The sequence below is a fragment of the Acartia tonsa genome, chromosome 3 (assembly GCF_053477335.1).
Source record: "Acartia tonsa isolate MP-2025a chromosome 3, ASM5347733v1, whole genome shotgun sequence".
NCBI lineage: Eukaryota > Metazoa > Arthropoda > Copepoda > Calanoida > Acartiidae > Acartia > Acartia tonsa.
Window position 1 is genome coordinate 54278277 of NC_137262.1, and position 22722 is coordinate 54300998.

General features: G+C 30.7%; 1 protein-coding gene across 1 annotated transcript in view; it reads left to right on the plus strand.

Annotated features, from left to right (window-relative positions):
• Positions 1-1451: 1451 nt before the first annotated feature.
• The window catches only part of LOC145315301 (uncharacterized), a 40998-nt gene continuing 19727 nt past the window's right edge, over positions 1452-22722 (plus strand). Inside the window, exon 1 of the mRNA XM_080155321.1 lies at positions 1452-1777. The gene's annotated coding sequence lies outside the window, so the exon portion shown is untranslated. The remainder of the gene's footprint in view (positions 1778-22722) is intronic.

Genomic DNA, 22722 nt, shown 5'->3' on the forward strand with positions numbered 1-22722 from the left:
TTGATTTGTAAGAACATCTTTACCCCCATACCCCAAAGTTCTTTATGATTATTAAAAGTAATGGGGAATTTGTATAATAAAAGGTTAGGGCACGTTTCAACACAGACATATATCCATATAAATAATTGATATTATTCAGATTGTCGGCGCTTTAACACAAAGCACTGTTAACCTCCCTCCCTTATTTTTAAAATATATTGAGGGGGGGGGGGTATCAGTCCTCACCCTCTATTTATTGTTGAGGTTAAAGTATTTGTAATAGCTGTCACAGTTTGGATTAAGTTGGGCAAGGTTAATAATAACTTACTAGCCCAAAAGTGCATGTTTCAGCCGAAAAAGTGTTGCACTTCTTTAGAGCAATATAATTCTTGTTTGAATTGTTGACCTAAACCTTCATTTTTCAAAATATTTGTCCCTCTCCCATAAAAAAGGGCGCAAATCTCAAAGGAAAGGGATGGGGATTATTAAAGGAAACGGGAGCGTATAAAAGTTTCTATATTTCAGCCAACATGGAAAAATAGCATTATTGGAAAATTTATCTGAAATTTAAAATCAGAACATCAATACCAAATTTGACACACAGAAAACTGTCCCGAATTTGTATTAATTTTGAGGAACAAAACTCCAGTGACGTCATATTTTTCTTTCCCGAAAAAGGGAAGGGGGGAAGAAAATCTCTTCAAAAGAGATGGGGAAAACCCCCTTTTCTCCCATCTCTTTTTTCTTCCCCCCCTCCCTTTTTTTTCCTTCCCCCTTCCCTTTTTTGGGAAAGAAAAATATGACGTCACTGGAGTCTTGTTCCTCAAAATTAATACAAATTCGGGACAGTTTTCTGTGTGTCCCAAATTTGATAAATTAATGGAAAGGGAAAGAAGATAAAGTTAAATATACTGAATAATACAATTTTCATGTTTATACTAGGAACTATTGTTTAATTATTTTTAAAATCCTCCAACAAATAGGATAGTTTATGTCTTTAATGTTAATATTTTTAAAAATAAATGAACTATGAACTGAAATAACGATTATTTTATTATACAAATTTCTAATAATTTACATTTTTATTTGGCTGGTTTACCTGCACACTGCGTAAATCTGCGTATGTGTATTTGCGTGCAATAAACTATTAAACAGAGCGAATGGGCGAGAGGAAAAAGAGAGCTAAGGAGAGAGAGAGAGAGAGAGAGAGAGAGAGAGAGAGAGAGAGAGAGAGAGAGAGAGAGAGAGAGAGAGAGAGAGAGAGAGAGAGAGAGAGAGAGAGAGAGAGAGAGAGAGAGAGATAGAGAAAGGAGAGAGAGGGCGCGAGAATGGAGAGGGGGAGTGAATGACTACTACAGTGGTGTAATAGAATATCGCTCTTTATCTCCCTCACTCTCTCTCTCTATCTCTCTCTCTCTCTCGCCCCCCCTTTTCGCGTAGTATTTTGAGCTTTAGTAGCGCAGTGACAGCCACAAAGTTAGTTACGAGCTAACGCGCGTGCACGTTACGTTCCCTTTAAATATTTCTTGAAAGTTAAAAAAAGACAGCCATACAAATGTATAGATATTAAAGCCTTAGTGATAAATGGGCTCCCAAAAATGGGACAAATTTGAATAAAAAAATCCATTAAAATCTTGAAAATTGTGCTTCTAAAGCTTTACTTATGTATAGAGTGATAAATTAGCTTGGCAAAGCAAACCCATATAAATTATAAATATACATATAGGTTTAAATTTAAATATATATTTAGTGAATGTTCTAAATGTGAGAAAACAGCGGGGACTCGAGCCATAAGCAGGTGCGTAAATAATAGTAAATAGTCATACTAAATGCCTTTTTTGGACTAAATGAAATAAAAGTGCACATAATGGAACAGTGGCTTTTCATTCTATTGGTATACTTTTTCTACAGTTCGTATATAGTCGAAAGTTTGTTCCACAATGCGTCACTATACTGTTATTTTTTTAAAAACTAAGTAGTTAAAAAAGAAATCTAAAATAAATATTATTTAGTCAAAATATTTCTGCATTTCTTTAAACTGAATGTAATGTAGATGTAATTATGAATTTTATCTAATTTCTGCTTACATGAAATTTAACATTTTTTATTACCAGCTACTGGTAACAGCTTAAATCTAAAGGTTTTTATGTTCTAAGGGGAATTAGCCTAAAACCATCCGTAGGTTAAAATCTGAACAATATTATGGATATTTTTGTAACCAATACAAGACCCCAAACGGTTATAGATGCGAAAAAGAATAAAATGACAAATTTGAAAGGATTTAAAAACGATACACTAAATGTTAGGGTGATTTGTAAGATAAAAAGGATGAAAATCGTCTTTATCAATCTGAGTGACGAAATAAGTAACTTTATTATATAACTAGTCGATTCGCCAGTAGACTTTAGGGTATGGTAAAGAAGGTAAAAAAAATAAACCAAATTCAGTCAAAAACCTGTATAACCCATTTGGACCAGCAATTTCTGAGATAATTAGCTTCAGACAAAATACTATACTACTTAATATTATAGGATAAATAAATGAGTGAGGACATGTAGCGTGTTCGCTTATAGAGATGCTTCGCATCTAAAAAATTTCCCAGTAAACAATTATGACAAAACTGAACTACCATAATTAAAGGTTTTGTTTCTAAAATAATTTGATGTGTCATTCAAAAAGGGATCAACACGATTTATTAGATTTTAAGTAGCGCAGCTTCTTCTAGACCAGTGTATATCCGTTTGGCTCTCGTTTATTGGTGGATTTAGAAATAATATATTTGTGGATTAAAATTGTTTATGTTAATGAGGGGTTTTCCTAAATTTATAAACTCTTTTCTGGTGACTACTGGAAAGTGGGATGCAATAGATTTCAAAACATTTAATTTATTAACTAGAGTAGAACATGCAGGGTTATTGGTTATTTTAGTATGTAGAGTAGGAAGTATGATAATTCTATCTCCAATTATTCTGTGGTCAAAAATATTTGCAACTGTAATGATATTATTCTGTTTAAGAAGGGAAATTTCATTTGATGATAATTTGTGTTTAAGCATAGAAGTAGAGGTTAATGAAATTTTTAAACAAGTGTTTTTATTAGTTTCCAAATCTTTTAAAAATGATATAATTTGATTAAAATATCTATCATTAAGTTAGGGTATATCGATTTAATGGAGTTCTTATTTTGAAATAATATATACACAAGCAGTCGCGTGCACATTGATTCTTTATGGAGGGGAGGATTAGGGAAGGACATTATATCCCAATTTCAATTTTAAGGGAGATTTTGCCACCCCCTACACACCACTTTTTTATGAACATAGGCGGGTTGTTGAGTTGTGAACCTCCCCTCTCCCCCGGCCTCTTAAAATTTATATAGGTAGCCCATCCTGACTTTTCTTTCTTCAACCTCTCAAGGTTCAACCCCCTTTGACAAAACCCTGTGCATGCAACTGATATTGACCAATTACCTTTGATTTTAAATTAGATCTATTTATTACTGCTCTACTTATGGACTTATTATATGTGTAGCTATTGCATGTAAAGTAAAATGGAAGAGTTTACTTAAAGAACTTTATAGACAGAGGGCTAAAAATAATAAATATGATAATTTGCTTGAAATTGGACAAAAATTATGGCAATTTTTGTGTCAGATTCAATTTAAATTGTTCAAGTCATTTTAAATCTTGTCTAATTTGTTTAATAATGTTTTTTTTTTTTAAAGTAAATAGATTACTTTTTATATATGGTAGTTTGAAAAAGGCTAATTTTTACTCAAAAGAGAATGCTGACTGAAAGACAGAAGTACATACAATTGTACAAATAACATTCCCGGTCCCAAAGACTTAAAATTAAAGATAAAATAGCCTTACACTATCTGTGTAAAGCCTCCTTAAAATGGAATACTCAATCTGTTGAATTAAAAGTGAGATCTTAACGGACAAACAAATAAACCTTTTTGCTTTATATTATAGGAATGTCTCGAACCTTACAAATTGCTCTTTAGAGATATTTAAAACTATGCATACTTGTTCGATAAATTAATGCAAAAATTATCAATAAATCTGCTGATAAAACTTTTATCTAGTGATGATGAGATCAATACGTCTTTCAAATTTCATTATTATAAATTCAAACTAAAGAAATTATAAGATTTCTCGTTTATTAGCAAGTCCAGTAGGAGTAAGTTTGTCCTTTAAAAATCTAAAAACAGCAAATTGTTGCATTAATGCTGTTGCGCAGGTTTAAATGTATTTTCTGAAGTTTATCTATCCAAATGATTAGAGCACATAAAACCTAAATTGAGGAATTTCTAATTTTTATTTTTCTTAGATTTAAGAATCTTTATCTATATCTTATTTTTATTTGTCTATGAATAGCATTTACAAAGTCTATAAAATGTATAAAATGAAAACTGCTTGCAATGCATAAAAATTGCTACAACAACGCTTCAAAAACAACTAAAGATCTTGAAAAGAAACTCAAAGAAAATCTTCTAAAGCAAATCTATAAAATCTACCAATGAATTAGAAAGTGTACATCAAATCACATAACCGGTCATAACGAGTGGTCAATAGGATGTAATGACATGTCCTAGAGAAGTTCCGCTGTTAGGAAAATTAGAAATATCAACAACATTGAATGAACTCAAAAAATGCACAACAAATCTTAAGCAAACCTTTTTTTACGCGCCGTCTAAAAATTCTTTGTCACCTCTTGAATAATAAATAAACCACTTTGATGCACAATGTATCCACTCTTTGACTCATGTTGTCCGTACATCCGTCTACCTATCTGTCAGTCTAAAGCCTAAGCTTTTAACAACCGCTAAAATGATTGGGCTCTACTCTTCCTGCAGTGGTTTGGAGCTATTTTGTTACAGTTTGACTCATCAACCGAAAAAAAGAACACCCCCAACCATTTTTTTAAAGAAACAGCTGCAAGGCATATCATCATGTTATTGCTTTCTCCATTCATGGGACAACTTACCTAGAGGCTAGGGGCGAATCCACCAGTAGTACAATAAAATGAAGAACAAAAATTGTTTTTAGGGGCATTATCACCTTCCTTTTGCATGTATTTCTATTTCTGGAAACTATTTCTTAAATTATAGGTTTTAAATCCTAAAATTAATGTCATAAAGCAAGCACACAGATTAAAGGGGTGTTATATACCTTCCATACTTGTAATAAAAGTTTAACATAGATAAACCCGTTTTTATGGAGGATTTTTGAGATTGTGAATCTTTTCTATGGTTGGCCATCTGGTTAAATGACGCATTCTTTGGCTATGAGGCACAATGTGTCCCTTACGATCTTTTAAAACATTTTTATTTGGATAGCTTCACAAATAAACAAAGAAGTTAACTTTGTAAAAGTTTTCTGCTCCTTTTTATGTTTGTTAAGCTTCGCTTTCATAGATGTTGTTATCCTTGTTTTTAAAGAGTAATCTACTAAAGTATGAAAGCTACTTTATAGATTTGCATTTATATGAATAATTTAAATAAGATTATCTTTAAAATTTTTTTTTTTTAAATTAACATTACTACATAGATTTATTATGTAACGCGAGAAAATAATTTTTCTATGAAGGTTGTATTTTCCTAGAGCATTACAGACAAACCGACGAATCAAATAAAGTAAATGTTCATCAAATAAATCAAATATTTAAAATTAGTTATCTGTCCTGAATAAAAGCCAAGAAATTCACGATTTTATCGGACAGACGAACATTTCGAATTATAGATTAGCTTTGATGCTAAAAATAGATTTTTCAGTGTAGACACTTAGTTTAAAAATATGCATGAAATCCATTGAAAAGGTCAACTACAAAGCATTCTACAACCATGCACCTAATACTCTTAGGTTTGAAAATAAATGAGCTTAAGTGTAAATAGGAACAAGGAAATCAAAGAAATAATAATTAAACCAAACTAACTAGATGTAAAGACACTTTGATCTTAATTTGCCAGTGTAATTGTCAATTAAGATCGTGCAAATATCAGAACGAATTAGGTATGCTTTTCTTAAACTTTTTTTTATCTCTTGCAAAATTTAGAGTAGATTGATCAAACTCTACCCCCCCTTCCTTTTTTTAAAATAAAAATACAAGAAGTAAAATTTAATGAGTCCTATTTTCCAGTCACTAAAAATATACGGACAGTTTAATACCTAATTTTAGACCTTAAAGTAACCAGTCCTAAATGGGTACGTGTGTGTAAAATTTAAATTGATTGCTTCAGTGCAATCTTGTTATTAACAAGTCTCAAAATAATAGACATAGTGCATTTAGAGTAATGCCCCTAGCCTCTAGGGGCTTTGCCCCAACAGGTAATTAATGAAAAAAAATTAAGTACCTGGTGAGAAGCCCCCACTCCACCACTAATTTCAAATAATAGAAAAAAAGAAAAAAATTGGAGGGGGGATTTTTTCATTTTTAGGGGGGTTGGGGGTGTCCCACTCCCCAAGAAAATAGCTTAAAACCCCCACAGGACCAATAGGAATATACCCTGATGACTAGAATCCAATCGGTTTAGTGGTTACCGATATCTTAAGGGACAGACGGACGTACGGACAGACGGACAGACAGACAGACAGACAGACAGACAGACAGACAGACAGACAGACAGACAGACAGACAGACAGACAGACAGACAGACAGACAGACAGACAGACAGACAGACAGACAGACAGACAGACATACAGACAGACAGACAGACATCGTTCTACTTTGTATTATAGATATATAAAAAGATACAAAATAAACTTTAGAGAAATAAAAAAACATTTAAAGTTTATCTATGTTAACTCTATTGTCTAAGACATATAAATTTGCATGTCTCATTATATAGGGATAGAATGGTCCTGTTATAATTAAACATATCAGATTAAATGATTACGGGTATTTTTAGCAGTTTAAAACGGCATTCTTTATCTAAAATACACAAAAAACAAGGATGACAACATCCATAAAAGCGAAGCACTGAAACGGTAGGACAAACGGACATTAACATTTGTATAGTGTCAGAACTGAATAATCAAAATATAAATGTATAAGAGTCGAACCAAAATTGTAAGTAAATTTGTTGTTAAACTGCTAGATACAGGAAATGTTTATGAACTTACTTACATTTTTAGGACTTGATTATAGAGTTGCTTCGCTTATAACATTATACTTTATTGTCCCAGGAATCAACATACCAAAAATCAGACCAATTGGATGATTAGATCACATGAAAATTTGTTGTTAAAAAAGTAAAAAAATCGACATGTTTAAATTGAACGAACGGACATTCTGGTAATGATTATAGAGTTGCTACGCTTTCTAAATCGTACCTAACTTCTAAAGGAATCACCATGCAAAGTTTGAAATAGATAGGACAATTCTAACATGTCTAAATTAACGAAAAAAGCTATCCGTTACGGACGGACGGAGGGAAGGACCGACCCTAATTATAGAAAAGCTTCGCTTTTAAAAATATAGAAAAAAGCATGGATTGATTAAAACAATGTCTTGTACAAAGAAAGAATTCAGTGATTGGTGCAACTGCTAAAGTCTTGCTTTTACTCTTTAAAGTTTTCGGGATTTTTTAGAAAGAATATTACTTATATTACTGTATAATACTATAATGTTATATTTTCATCAGGAATCCTGTATTGTTATTTCTGCGCTACCTATCTCAAACAAAGGGTAAAAATTGATAAACAAATAGTATTTACTAGGTTTGTTATTCAAAAATGCATTTGAAGTGTTTATGAGAGAAACTTTAATCTTAAGTACTGAGCTAGAACAAGTATGTCCATTAAATAGCGCAGCAGTTATAATCTAATTTTAATTTTGATGGGGAAAAGGGAATTAAAGTATAAAAAAGTAAACATTGGAATTTTGGCATCAATAAAAATCTAACATATCCTTAGCTATTATTTTTTAAAGTCCGCCAATAACTTACTTAGATTGCTTTATGTTTGAAAATACCATAAATAAGGAGTAGCGGTGCTACTTTAAATATCATACAAATTTATAAATTCTGCCTATACCAATCGGTTTAGGTACCACTTTTACAGCATTAGTAAAATAACAATGTAAATAATTGTAATTTGAGTATTTTCTTTATTTGACAAATTTTATTATTCTTTCAAGTGTTTATAGTTTTTTATTAGAAGTAGCATAGCTACTGTACAATTATATATTCGTATGTCTGTTTATCAATTTTTGTAAATAAAGGGCTTTAAGCTTGCTTAGTATTTTAATATTTTTATATTTTCCAGCAGCTGCGCTCCTAGTATTTAGGGGCTTTGTATTTGAAGGGGTACGAATTATATAGAAAAATCGTTTAAAACCATATAAATGCTTAATTATGAAAAATGACCTCAACCATCCCGGGACCCATGTGAAGCTGCCCTAAAAAGAAGAACTGATTCAGTTCAGCAGTTTTAAAATCTTAAGCTTTACACACAAAAAAACTTACTTACTACTTTATATAATAGAGCTAATGTTAACTGATCTTCAATCCTAAACAATAGTATCTTATTATAGGTTCGCTACTCATATACATAATTGTCCTTGTTTTTTTTTATAAAAGGTTATTCAACGTATAAGTATTCATTATTAACAAAGATTGTTTAAATAACAAGGACAATAAAGTCCATTTATGCGAGAATTGAAATTCCAAGCATGATTTAATTCGGATAATAATTAAGCACAGTTAACAAAATTGCAAAAATACAATTGGATTTCTGAATTGTTAATACTTCAAAAGAGAGAGGGAAGGGGCGGGGAGACAAACCAGCCACTTTAATTTTAGTTTTTATACAAATTGGGAGGTAATTTGGTGGTAGATTTTTATTGTGTATGCTACTCTTCTAATAATACACTATCTAAAAGGAATTGTTTAAAATGTAAAATAGTTATTCTTGAGGTATCATATTCCTTTCCTAATTGATTTACTTTATATTAAAGTCGGCATTTGTTTGATAATTTCTAATTTATTTTGAGAAAATTAGAATGTTTGAAAATAGTTCAATTTTGTTTATGTTATTACAACGAATTTTTTTTTCAATATTTATATAAATTCTATATACTATTATAAGGTGATTTGGATGGGGTGTCTACGCCCCCTCCCCTTAATTAAGAAATTGGCGAAAAATGCCTTCCTCTTTTTTCTACCCTCAAAAATAAAATTCCTGTGCACGCACATAGTTGAATATATGTGCATGTTTCATTGTGTTTACGTTCTTCTCCCAAGCTTACAACTTTTATTTTATTCATATTCTCTCTAACCTATTTATTATCCTAGTCCACAAAGTTTTATATTAAAGTTTTCTTATTTGTTGGCCTAACATATTTGTGGCCTTTAGTGAATTTTGATTGGTTGTTTTATTAGGTTGAGTGTTCACGCGTTTTAAACACTAATTTTAATTTACAGAAGGAGTAATTTTGTGCATCATCATTAGGGATGTTCATTAATTTATTAGCCATTGTCTTATCCCTTTAGATCCATGAAAAACGTTATTGTCTTATGAAAATAATGTTATTTTATTTCTATTATACTATCAAATATGTCCCAAATGTCATCCTATTGATGTGTCAACTTTATTTATTTGTGATATTTGACGGTCAGCGTGAAACCTTATAAACGCGCGAACAGATGTTTCCCTTGCGTGCTCGTGGGTGGGTCTCAGTTTACTTGTGTTCATTGAAAATAACAAATTTTGATTATTCAGAGCTGGATCTTTAAATCATTTTAATGGTGCGCCAAATTGGGGTGCGCCGAATTTCAGCCAATCACAGCGCGGCATTTCGTAAAATGCTGTGCTCTCATTGGTGGAAAGTTTGCTCACACCGATTTGGCGCACCATTGAAATGATTTAAAGATCCAACTCAGTACACTTTATTAGTATTTAAGTTTTTGAACAAGAAATATATAAAACAAATGGATCTATAATGATTCCACAATTTAGCTTTTAAAATCTTATTTTAGTTCAATCCTAAAAGATGTTTTATTAAATTATAAAATTCGAGAGGATTAACTTTGTAAAAATCTGGAAAAAAATTCATTTGTAGTAATGGAAGAACATTAAATATGCGCGCGAACGATGTTCATTTTGTAAAAATAGAACAGCTGCATTTAAACAATACGAAAATCGTATTATTTTTAAAGAAATCTGTTTTAAAGTTTAAATTTGATGTATTTTTTTCCAAACTATTTCTGGTTGTTTTCCAAAACCAGAAAACGCAGTTTTTTTTTCTGTGACATCTGTACATCGATGAACGTTATTGGCCTTGTTTTACTTTATAAACTCCCAACAAAGAAAGAAATTTTTGGATTTGCTATATTTAAAAGCAAAACAAATTTATTTTCAAATTAGCAAATGTTTGAAATTGATATCAAAGTGAATGTATTACAACGTATTTATACATGTATCACAGGGCTCGGCAGGCAGCATTCCAATAAAATAAAATTTTAGTGTACCTAATTGGAGGCATTGTTGAATAAAATATGTAATGATATATTTTATATTGGTATTTATTTGTTTAAATAATTGAAAATGATTTATCTATTAGGACCACACAAATAGGGATTCCTAGTTTTATTTAGTTTGAAAATATGACAGTAAAATGGGTTAAAGGAGCCTTCCCTAAGATTTGCTATCCAGCATTGAATCCCCCCCCCCTTATTATGGAAAACTGAAAAAAAATCAAGAGACTTTTTTTCCTTTGCCCTGCGGGGCCTAAAGCTGCTATACCCTAACCATTCAGGGCTATACAGTACCCAATAACACAATAAAACCTAACCTAACATTAAGTGAAGTGAAGACAAACAAACGACAATTTATCCAACCTCAATTTATTACAGTATTACGGGGAAGGTATTTTGTACTGCCGCTTTTACTAGCTTAATATTCTATTGTTACACAACTATAAGTGAAGGACTTTAGGACCCGAACTAAAAGACAGGAAATAGCATCATAAGATTAGCACAAGAAAATTATTACAGATTTTTATCTTTCTAATTAATTTTGGTAAGCTGTTATAATTATCAATTTTTAACAAATTGATATTTCATTTGGAGACAATGAGATATTTACACAGATAGAAAGACAAATAGGTATAGAAACAAATAGACAGACATCGTCCTGGCCTCAATGGGCATTTGTGGTAGGGCGGGGCCGGGGTGGTCTTATTTTTCTAGAGGCAATTTTTCTCTTGGGAGGTTGGTGGTACCCTCCAAAGAAATGGTTATTAACCTTGCCGTGACCTATGAGTGGCTACATGGTAAATGAGAACCATATCGGTTCAGCGGTTAACAAGATTAAACAGACAGGCAAGTTATCCTGTTACTTTTAAATAAACTAAGGATAAATATACTTGACATTTAAAAAAAAATATCATACATTAAAAGTCATTTTAAGGAATTGTAAAGCAAATCACCCAAAATACAACTTTGAAAAGAACAATACTAAGTGATACGAGACCGTTCGCCTTCAAAGACACGGAAAAACATGCTGTAAAAATTTCAACTTTGAAATATCTTAGAAAGATATGTAGTGTTATTTAATCTTTACTGAAAGAACGTTATGTTAATGCTATTTCAATCGTTGAACCTTGAAGGATTGAATAAAAGTAGAAGGCAGTTTTTCTTGTTTTGGGGGTAGTTATAACCTCCCCACCCCCCTTCCGCAGGCCAATCGTTGACAAATATAATGTTATTCTGTTCCTTTTAACTAGTTCTAAATTGTCGACATAAACCATAAAATTGTATTACTGCCATCTCCTTTTCCTTAAAAGATTTAAACGCCCCTAGCAAAACCATATGCACGCTATTAAGTTTTAAGTATAGTGTTTGCTCAGTATACAAGTCCCTCATCATTGGCTGCAATGAAAAAAGGATTCGTATCTTAAATCCAATCTTTAGCTACCCCATAAATGTATCTTTCGTTTTACAGATTGAAAATTAACTTTTAGGACAATGTAGGTTTATTTGTTTAGTTAGAATAGGTTTTTTGATTTTCTAAAGCACAGCATATGTGAATTTATATGTGAAGTGGTAAACTTGATTTACAATTTTAGTTCAGATGGAAGAAATAACAACATAACTATATGTAGTATTTCTAAGAAACCGATGACATCGAACTAAAAGCCCTAAACGAGCTGTTTAGCCCAAAACCTTTATTTTGACTCTGTGTGTATGTTTCTATAATATATGACTTGCAAGTTAGTTATCGTGACATTAGACCATGTGGAATAAATCTTAATAGAGTAATAGATACATTTTTTTTTACAAATTAGATTAATATATAGATTGATAAAAGAATAAGAAGTAACAATGTGAAGAATCTCTAATAAAACTACTTGACGGAATGAAAAAAAGCAGTTTGACAGTAGAATTATTAGACAAAAATCAATAAAGCACAGTTTGGCCGAAGCTCTATATTAACTCTAATTGAATTACTTGACGGAAACCTGAATCAACAAAGAATAGTTGGACAAAGCTGTATATTAACTCTAATAGAATTACTTGACGGAAATATGAATCAACAAAGCACAGCTGGGTAGAAGCTCTATATTAACTCTAATAGAATTACTTGACGGAAACCTGAATCAACAAAGCACAGTTGGGCAGAAGCTCTATATTAACTCTACTAGAATTACTTGACGGAAACCTGAATCAACAAAGCACAGTTGGGCAGAAGGTCTATATTAACTCTAATAGAATTACTTGACGGAAACCTGAATCAACAAAGGACAGTTGGGCAGAAGGTCTATATTAACTCTAATAGAAATACTTGACGGAAACCTGAATCAACAAAGGACAGTTGGGCAGAAGGTCTATATTAACTCTAATAGAATTACTTGACGGAAACCTGAATCAACAAAGGACAGTTGGGCAGAAGGTCTATATTAACTCTAATAGAATTACTTGACGGAAACCTGAATCAACAAAGGACAGTTGGGCAGAAGGTCTATATTAACTCTATTAGAAATACTTGACGGAAACCTGAATCAACAAAGCACAGTTGGGAAGAAGCTCTATATTAACTCTTATAGAATTACTTGACGGAAACCTGAATCAACAAAGCACAGTTGGGCAGAAGCTCTATATTAACTCTACTAGAATTACTTGACGGAAACCTGAATCAACAAAGCACAGTTGGGCAGAAGGTCTATATTAACTCTAATAGAAATACTTGACGGAAACCTGAATCAACAAAGCACAGTTGGGAAGAAGCTCTATATTAACTCTTATAGAATTACTTGACGGAAACCTGAATCAACAAAGCACAGTTGGGCAGAAGCTCTATATTAACTCTACTAGAATTACTTGACGGAAACCTGAATCAACAAAGCACAGTTGGGCAGAAGGTCTATATTAACTCTAATAGAATTACTTGACGGAAACCTGAATCAACAAAGCACAGTTGGGCAGAAGGTCTATATTAACTCTACTAGAATTACTTGACGGAAACCTGAATCAACAAAGCATAGTTGGGCAGAAGCTCTATATTAACTCTAATAGAATTGCTTGACGGAAACCTGAATCAACAAAGCACAGTTGGGCAGAAGCTCTATATTAACTCTACTAGAATTACTTGACGGAAACCTGAATCAACAAAGCATAGTTGGGCAGAAGCTCTATATTAACTCAAATAGAATTACTTGACGGAAACCTGAATCAACAAAGAATTGTTGGACAAAGGCTCTATATCAACTCTAATAGAATTACTTGACGGAAACCTGAATCAACAAAGAATAGTTGAGCAGGAGCTCTATATTAACTCTAATAGAATTACTTGACGGAAACCTGAATCAACAAAGCACAGTTGGGCAGAAGCCAAAACAGCCTTCCGGTGTCTAAGCAAGGAATCTGTACCTAAGGTTGACACAAATTAAAGAAGGGTTGGGATTAAAATACAGGTTTAAATTAGCAAATCTTTTCAATGAAAGTTTAATTATATCCCGTTATTTATTAGAAAATATACTTAGTTTTAGTACTAAAAAACAAAACAAAATAAAAACATTTTGTTGCAGCCGTGAAAGTCATGCCTAAAAAAACAATACAGACGAATAAATAGACGGACATTTAAAATTATTTGTAGAGTAATAGAGTCGCTTTGCTACCAAAAAGTTTTACTTTCACTTCAATTTATTTTCAACCTTTTAAGTAAATGTTTCTTATCTGTTACAGTGTTGATCTTTAATAAATTAATTCCCTCCTTTATTATAATGATGCTTTATTACAAGCTCAGCTACTGTTTCTTATTTAATAATTTATTCCTTTAAGAACAAACTATTCATAATTAAAGCACATAGTCTTTAGTATTAATATATATGTACAGTTTAAAAAAAATAGCACATAAATTGTTAATAACAAGAGATATTATAATATATTGTAAAAATTAACTAATTATATTTGGAGACAGTTTTAAAATCAAATACTAAAATATTTTGTGTTGTCTTACACAAATTGTTAATAACAAGAGATATTATAATATATTGTAAAAATTAACTAATTATATTTGGAGACAGTTTTAAAATCAAATACTAAAATATTTTGTGTTGTCTTTATATTTCAAAACAAAATTAATAAAGTTTTCAATAAGATATGTTGCTATACCACCTTTATATAATAATTTTGAACAAAATTAAGCTAAAAGCAATGTTCGAGAAAAATAATTGTTTTCATTCCATCTTGATAGGTTCTTGATAGGTTCTTTACTAATTTTTAGTGCCTTGTCTTTAGCTGCTAAAATAAGCATCGAAATTTGAGCAAAATCATCACCTTTAAAGCATTCATATTAGATGTTAAAAAGAAAGAAATTTTCTTTAAGAAAAATGAACTCAGGACAACCAGTTCAGAAGTTAAATTAAATTAAATTAAATTATTACTTACTTTAATTTAGTAAAGAATTTATTCATTTGAGAAAAAGATTAACAAAAGGTTTAGAGTTTTTAAAATCAGAATACTTTTACACATCTTTTTCTTGTTTGTCGTTTAAGATCTTTCTAACCAAAATTATCCCGAGAGAGTTTTAGGCAACTAGTTTTAATTTAAATTCTTTAGGTAATTTTTTTAATCCCCAGTCCCCCCTTCTCTTACATATACCTTAGATAATAGTCAATAGGGGCGATGCAAATTGTTCTTCTTAAATAATTTTTCTTTGATACAGCTCTATAACTTAGATTTGTAAGTCCATCCGTCTAGTTATGTACTGCTGTATTTCTCTTGTTTGTTAGAGATTAAAATTATTAGGAGTAAAGACAATAATGTTCAAAATGTCCGTCCTAAAGTGCGTATTTATTAAATTTATCTATCTTACTTCTAAGCTTACATATTAAGAATAATTTTAGTAATTTTAGCAACATAATAGGTAATTGCTTTATCCCATAAAAGTTTTTGTAATATAAAATCATATTTGAATGTATTAAATTATTTTAATTTTGCAGGTATGTTTTTCCAGCATTTGTTAATAAAGAATCACGCTAACCATTGAACCGATATGATTCTCCTTTACAGTGTAGCTTTTCATAGGCCCTATTGAGTTTTATTTTGAGGAAGGGTGCAACCATCCTCACAAAAATTACATCCCCCCCCCCCCCCATTAAAAAATGTAGACTTTCTTTTAATTAGGTCTTAAAGGTAAGAAAAACTTTTTAAATCTTAGAAGATTTTTAAACTCAGAGACAAAAATTGACTCGTATATTCCTTTCTACTATTCATTTTCCATGGCATATCCTTATCTTCTTTATAACTGGTCTCTGGTATGTCGAGTTCTAGCCCCCTGCTGTGAACTATGGACCTTTGTAAAGCTTTCTCATGTCAACCTAAATGAGTAGCATTACAAAACAACTGAAAATTTGCTAATTAGAAAATTATTAATTATGTCAAATCTTTGAAAAACGTTAAGGCCAATGTAGTATTTCGTTACATTGAATGCCTAAAGTTACATTTTTACACCTTTTTAAATATTGATAAATGTGATAGTTTAAAGATATTTTTCGTAACGTATGGACACTACTCAGTTACAATCTGTCAATCCATCAATCACATGACCACTGGACTAGTTATCTCATATACAGATGACCAATACTTACTTTCTAATTATTTGTACATTTTGTTCCTTAATTAATTTCCTTCATCAATCAATTCAATTATCACTACAATTAAGATGACCAGTGCTCAGTTGTTTCTTACAAATGATCAAAAGTGAAATTTAACAATTTGAACAGCTAAATAACATCCAAAGAATGTAAGCATATATGTTCCAAAACTTAGTGCCAATTAATGATCACTTGATGCGCCTATTGTTTGGTCAGAATTGAGTTATAAGTTACTGAAGCGTTTATATCAACTCAACTCTGTTATTTAAGAATGATCAATAGATGTTACAATATAAAAAAGATGATTTTTAAGACCCACACTTTGGCCAGGAAATGAGCCCAAATTTACCTGATTTGTAAAAACTAAAGGCTTTTAACTATTGCGCGAAGTCTAAAGTTTTAGGGGGGGGGGGGGTAATTTTTTGGATTACCCCTTTAACTATCAATGAATGAACATTTCGATACCTTAACATTTTGTCTTATACCCTCATAATAAAGTAACAAGATGTCTGTCTGTTTGTACCGAAGGATCTCGCTAACCGCTGAACCGATCGGATTCTCCTTAACAGGGTAGCTTCTCATAAGTCCCGGAAAGGTTTTTAACTATTTTGGGGGAGGGTACCATCACCCTCCCAAGAAATTTTTTTTTTAAATTTAATTTTTTTTAAATTCACGATTTTAGAATTGAGTTCAACGCAAAACATAAACGTCTAACGCAATAGACATATTTTAAATATTAAAAAAACATTTAAAGTGCCACTAGAGGCCTCTAGGGGCGTAGCCGCTAGTACCTAATACAATGGCAATCATACACACATTGTAAAACATTATATAATATTTATTATCTATTATGTACAATATAGATTGTATCATGTTATATTATTTGTATTATATAACATGGACAATTTTGTCCATGCGGCGCAAACAGAAACTTACAAAGAACAGTCAACTTTTATAAATATGAAATATGGAATATCTAACCTACAGAAGACTGAAGATGTGTATGTGTTGTGCGTTTTGTGTTGTGCACTAGTCTATAAAAAGTGTCTACAAACGCGGTAATCTGTTGCAATGTAAAAAGAGCCATAGTATTCATAAACAATTAACATATTGGTATAACTTACACAGTGATGGACATTCTGATACTGCTAGTTATAGCGTAGCTGCGCTACTTATAATCTTACACATGCCTTAATATTAAAGTGTGCTTTTGAGGCTCGAGGCATGCATTTTGAAAAACAATTAGTTGAAAGGAAAGATTTATATTTCTAAAAAATAACTTAGCAATATAAAAAATAAGAAATTTAAAGATCTCAAACTTATTTTTGAGTTATTAGCAAGGATTAATGGTAAGGGTAATGTATGCTAAATAATTTATTTTTATATATTGATCCCTATTCAAGCAAGTAAGGTAATATTTCCTTAATAAATGTAACTAAATACTCTAAGGTGTATCATAAATAAAATCTTATGTTCCTTTGATGTCGCGAAATTTTTGTCTTTTTTTGCGGATTTTCTAATTTAATATTTAGAATAAATTTTGAATAACATATCATTTATTAAACCTTTTATTTGTGATTAATAACATTTATTGTTTTATATATTGGGCTTAAGACAGACGCAGTGGTGGAATTGTTAAAACACCATTGTAAATACATTTATGGCTTTGCCTTATTCATATGTGTTTAATAATAGGCAACACCATTCAATGGATATAATAAGAAAGATACAGCATTTCATTTTCATTTAGTAATTAATATGCAATTTGCCAATTGGATATAAGATCACATAAACGGCAGGATCTGTCAACTTAAAATTTTTAATAAAAAAATATTAAGAGAGAATCATAACACCCTCTTCGAAACGAATAGTCTATTAAGAAATATATATACATATATAAACAGATGTAAATAAATAGATAATAAATAGTTTCATTAGTTTTTTTTTTACGATTTTCCTATATTCTACGGCCTGTTTACATGTCTTTAAAGCTTCTTTATTAAAGCCAAACGTAAATATATTTTTAACTTTTACTTACTTTAATTGTTATCAAAAATATGTTTGAATCTCTTTAAATGCCCTCTCCATCTAACTAAATTCCATTATTTCAACATATAATGTAGAATTTGGTATAATTATGTATATATTAGGCAGAAAGAATTGCATGGTATATTTACCAAATTTATACTAAATTCAACCAACACACGCGTTTAATCAAAGGAACTTTAAATCTGCTATATAATTTACTAGCGGCTACGCCTCTAGACGTTTCTAGGGACACTTAAAGGGGGGGGAGGGGTTGATTTTGAAATAACTTTTTTTGTTTTTTATTTACTTTAGTTACTTAGCTAAATAGCTAAAATCCACCTTAAGATATATAAAAATATTACCTGAAATAAACAACCAATTCGGACCAACAATTCTCGAGTTATTAAGCTTCAGACAAAAAGAACCCTACTACTTGAAATCACGAGTAAAATTAGAATTAAAATGCTATGAATCCATTGACAATAATCATTATTTAAAAATGATATTTTGTGTTTAAAATTAAAACATTTCTTGCGATCTGCATGGACAGATGGACATTAATCAAATGTAGAAAAAAGTTTGAGGAATATAAATTATTATATCTTTTTTGGCAAAGGAAAATTCATTATAACTAGCCTAGCAATTACCAACTTCATGAAATGCAAGTTTTAAGAGTGAAGTTACTATATAAGTATTTGATGTACCTTCAATTTTCAATTTTTATCTTTTACACTTTTTAAAATTAAATATAAATAGTTTTCCACGTATTATTTTGAGAGAGAAAAATATTCTCGTCTTTAGTAAGTCTCAATGGACCAATAAAACAGTGATCTCTATAAATATGTTTATCTGTCTGTCTGTAAATTTGGTGTCAGTATGACTGTCATTTTTTTCTTATTCTACATATTTTCTTGCCGTCCTCTTATATGATTGTATAAATTAAACCTTATTTATATTATTATTAGATAATCGCTATCCTAATTTTGTACATGAATCTTTTAATGCCATTCCTATGCATCTAAAAACGTTGGCATCCTTGTTTTAAGGGAGGAAAGTACTAAAACTTTGTCGGTTCTCTTTAGGTCTATTTTTATTTGCAGGGGTCACGAAATAGTTGGACATAGACAAAGCCAAGTCTTACAAAATAATAAACAGAACAGACATAGAATTTAGAATAAACACATTCTCTCATTAGTGAGCTTCAATACTTTTTGTACTAAAAACTAAGACAAAACAACAAAATTTTCTTATAAATAATTTAATCCTCTGGAGTGGTTATTTTGTTTATCATATTTGGGGTTACCTGAAGGTTTCTCCCAATAAATTTAATCTTCCAAAAATCTTAAATAGGAGTTGGTCAATTTATAAATCATTGTCCTGTTGTTTACATTGTTCTGTTATAATATCTTTTTTCTATAATTTTGCTTCCTTATCCTAGACAAACCTAAAAAAAAGAGATAAATCTGAGTAATTATGACATTTTTTGTTTGCTTTTTATTTTGCACACTAAAATTAGGGCAATATAGTTTTTTTTGGATAGAATTGTAATTTAGCATAAAATTATTCAAGCTAGCAATATTTTTATTCATTATATACCCCTAAATAAGTGAATTTATCAAAATGAATCGATGTTGCACCAGATTTTCATGTACTCTAATAAAGTTATACTCCCAGCTGGCTAAAATGATGCTAACCTCCATCGACCCCATTTACCCGATCCCCTTCCCTCCTACTGGATGAACGAACTGATCAGACAAATTTTCCCCTTTCAACGCATCCACGTATTCTATACACATTTAAGATAAAATAAAACCTTAAGATTCAAAAGAAATAAAATATTTGAAAATTTGTATTTGCATGCATTTGGTGAGTTATTTGAGCACTTTAATCATACAAATTTTGATGGCGACTTCAATGTATAATTGATGGTAATTAGCAAATAAAACATAAAAACTCCAGACTTTCTAATTATATCATAAATGCATGTATAACAGACAGACCAACAGACAACCCATCATATTTACTATATCATGGTTTAGTTAAGGTAGAATAAAATAAAATGGTGGATTATTTTACAAGAGACACACGAACTTTTAGGTGTTCAAGTAATAATGTTTAACTTTTTCATTACACATAGCAAAACTAATATAAAATATTTTTTTGTTTGTTTAAGATGTGATGATAGATTTTCTCTATTTTTTTTTATTTTTTTCAGCATGTACTTTTTCATTTGTATACCATTATAAAAACTTTTTTCATCAAACGTTTCTGTAATAAAAAAAATAATTCTATTGATATCTTGATTGGATGCCATTGTACAATTTTGTTGCTGTAATTATTAACAAAAAAGAATATAATGAATTAAGAATTAGTGGCTTTTAGAAAAGCTGAGATTGGATAATTAAAATGACCCTTTCTGAACGTCATATTTTAAAATATAGGACTACTTTTTTTCTCGGTTTTTGTAAGACCATTTTTATTGAATTATTCTTTGTACATATGCGTATGTGTGCATGTGATTTTATGTTATAACACTTTTACTCCATCATAAATTTTATATGCACAATTTTGTGGGGATACAAAAAAAGTCATAAACTTCCTCCAACATCACATCAATAATGCATTAAATTAATTTTATTTGGGGGGTGGGGGGTAAAATTGAAAATAAAAATTCGGGGGGGGCTAATAATCATATAGGACGTCCAAGCTTTTTTTATTTGGGAGGGGGGGGGATTGGACGTCCATGTATTTTTTATCACTTATTACGGTATTTCCCTGTAAATTAGCTTTTTCTGCTTTTTATAATTGTGATTGTGTAGCACCCTAATTACTAGTGGTGGCTTAACTAGGTTACATATTACTTGCTTTTTGACACTTGATTTATCTATTTTAACTGTTTTTGCTGTTGTTTTACCATAGAATGTATGGCTTTTAACTAAGCCTTTGACACAGAATTGAGGGAATGATACATTATTTATTAGTGGCTGTTTAAAATTTTTTTCGTGAGTTATTTTGTATCGCCATGAAATATAAATATGAGGTGCTTAACTATATGGCATATAACATGCCTTTTGACACTGGGCATAAGAAAACATTGTGTAAAAACACCATCTTCAATTTTTATACAACCCATGGCTCTTTGTTATAAGTCTATGAATAAACTATATAAAGAATGATTGTTAAATTAATCTACCACCATTTCAAGATTGTTATTATTATCAAATAAAGCTAACACGTTAGAAATAAACAATATGAATTATTCATTTTTACATATAATAACAGGATGTCTGTCTGTATTTAGTGAAGGATCTTACTAACTGCTGAACAGATATGGTTCTCCTTTACAGTGAAGCTTCTTATAGTGCCCGGGAAGAATTTTGTGGAGGGTATCTCCACCCTCCTAAGAAAAAAAGACCAACTTTCTTTTTTAATCTAAGATTAAAAGAATAGGGTCAACTTTCCCCCAACTCTTTCCCTCCAATACTCCCAGATGCCTCTAGGAGCGTAGACGCTAACATGAATTTAAAGAAGCTACGTCATAATAACCATAAGTATATTGTCAATATGCTTAATCGTGCAATAATGGTCTCTAATAGTATCAGGATTTTATGCAACATTATACAATATCAATAATACATCAAATTTTATCATGACTTGTACAATTTTAGGGATATATCATTAGAAATCAATCAATCTGTTTAATTACTATATTTCAATGGAACTGAGACCCTATCCCTAGCTTGACTTTCATCATCAAAGGAAAACTATCACTCCTTTTTATTTGTTTTCCTATTTTGTTTTTATCACGTTGTAAAACAGTTTTTAAACAATATACGGCAGTGATTGCGCACAATTTTTGTTTTTTCTGTTATTGCTGCGCTTTTTAGGACCATAGCTGTTCTTGTTAATACCAAAGCATATCTTTTTTATCTAATGTAATCAAACAACATTAAAGTCATTTTGCATATCTATGCGACAAAACTGCATAAACAAAATATGAATATTCTTTTAAATATATGCATTTAAGAATCTTTTAAATTCTTTTATCCATTTAAGCAAAGAGAGGGTTAGTCTTTCTGGAAAATAAATGATTATAACAGGACCTACCTAACAGGACGTACAGAAAGATTGGCGCAAAACACTGTACCCTCGCTTCTTTACTACTTGTTCCATTTTTACCCAAATTTACCAGAGATCTAAGGGGATAAGACAATGGTCGTTAAATTGATGTAAATCCCCAATGATGATACAAAAAAATACAATTAGTTGTTGAAACGATGGACACTCAACTAAATAAACCAACCAATTAAAATCCAATAAAAGTCCCCAAGATTGTTAAGCCACCGAATAAGAAAACGTTATAATAAGACGTTTGGGGGGGGGGGGGACTAGTGTAATAAACAGCCCAATGCCCCCCCCCCCATCCATGCAAATTTTTTCTTGATTTATTTGATACATCTCTATATCCTATTTTTAATTTTAGCCCATATAAATTATTAAAAACATACATTTTATTTACTAAGTTGAATCAATGCTCAAAAAGCTTCGCTTTTATTGGACAAAATAGTTTTTGTATTACTCCCACAAAAAATTTTACAGCTTCCAAATTAACTTTCTT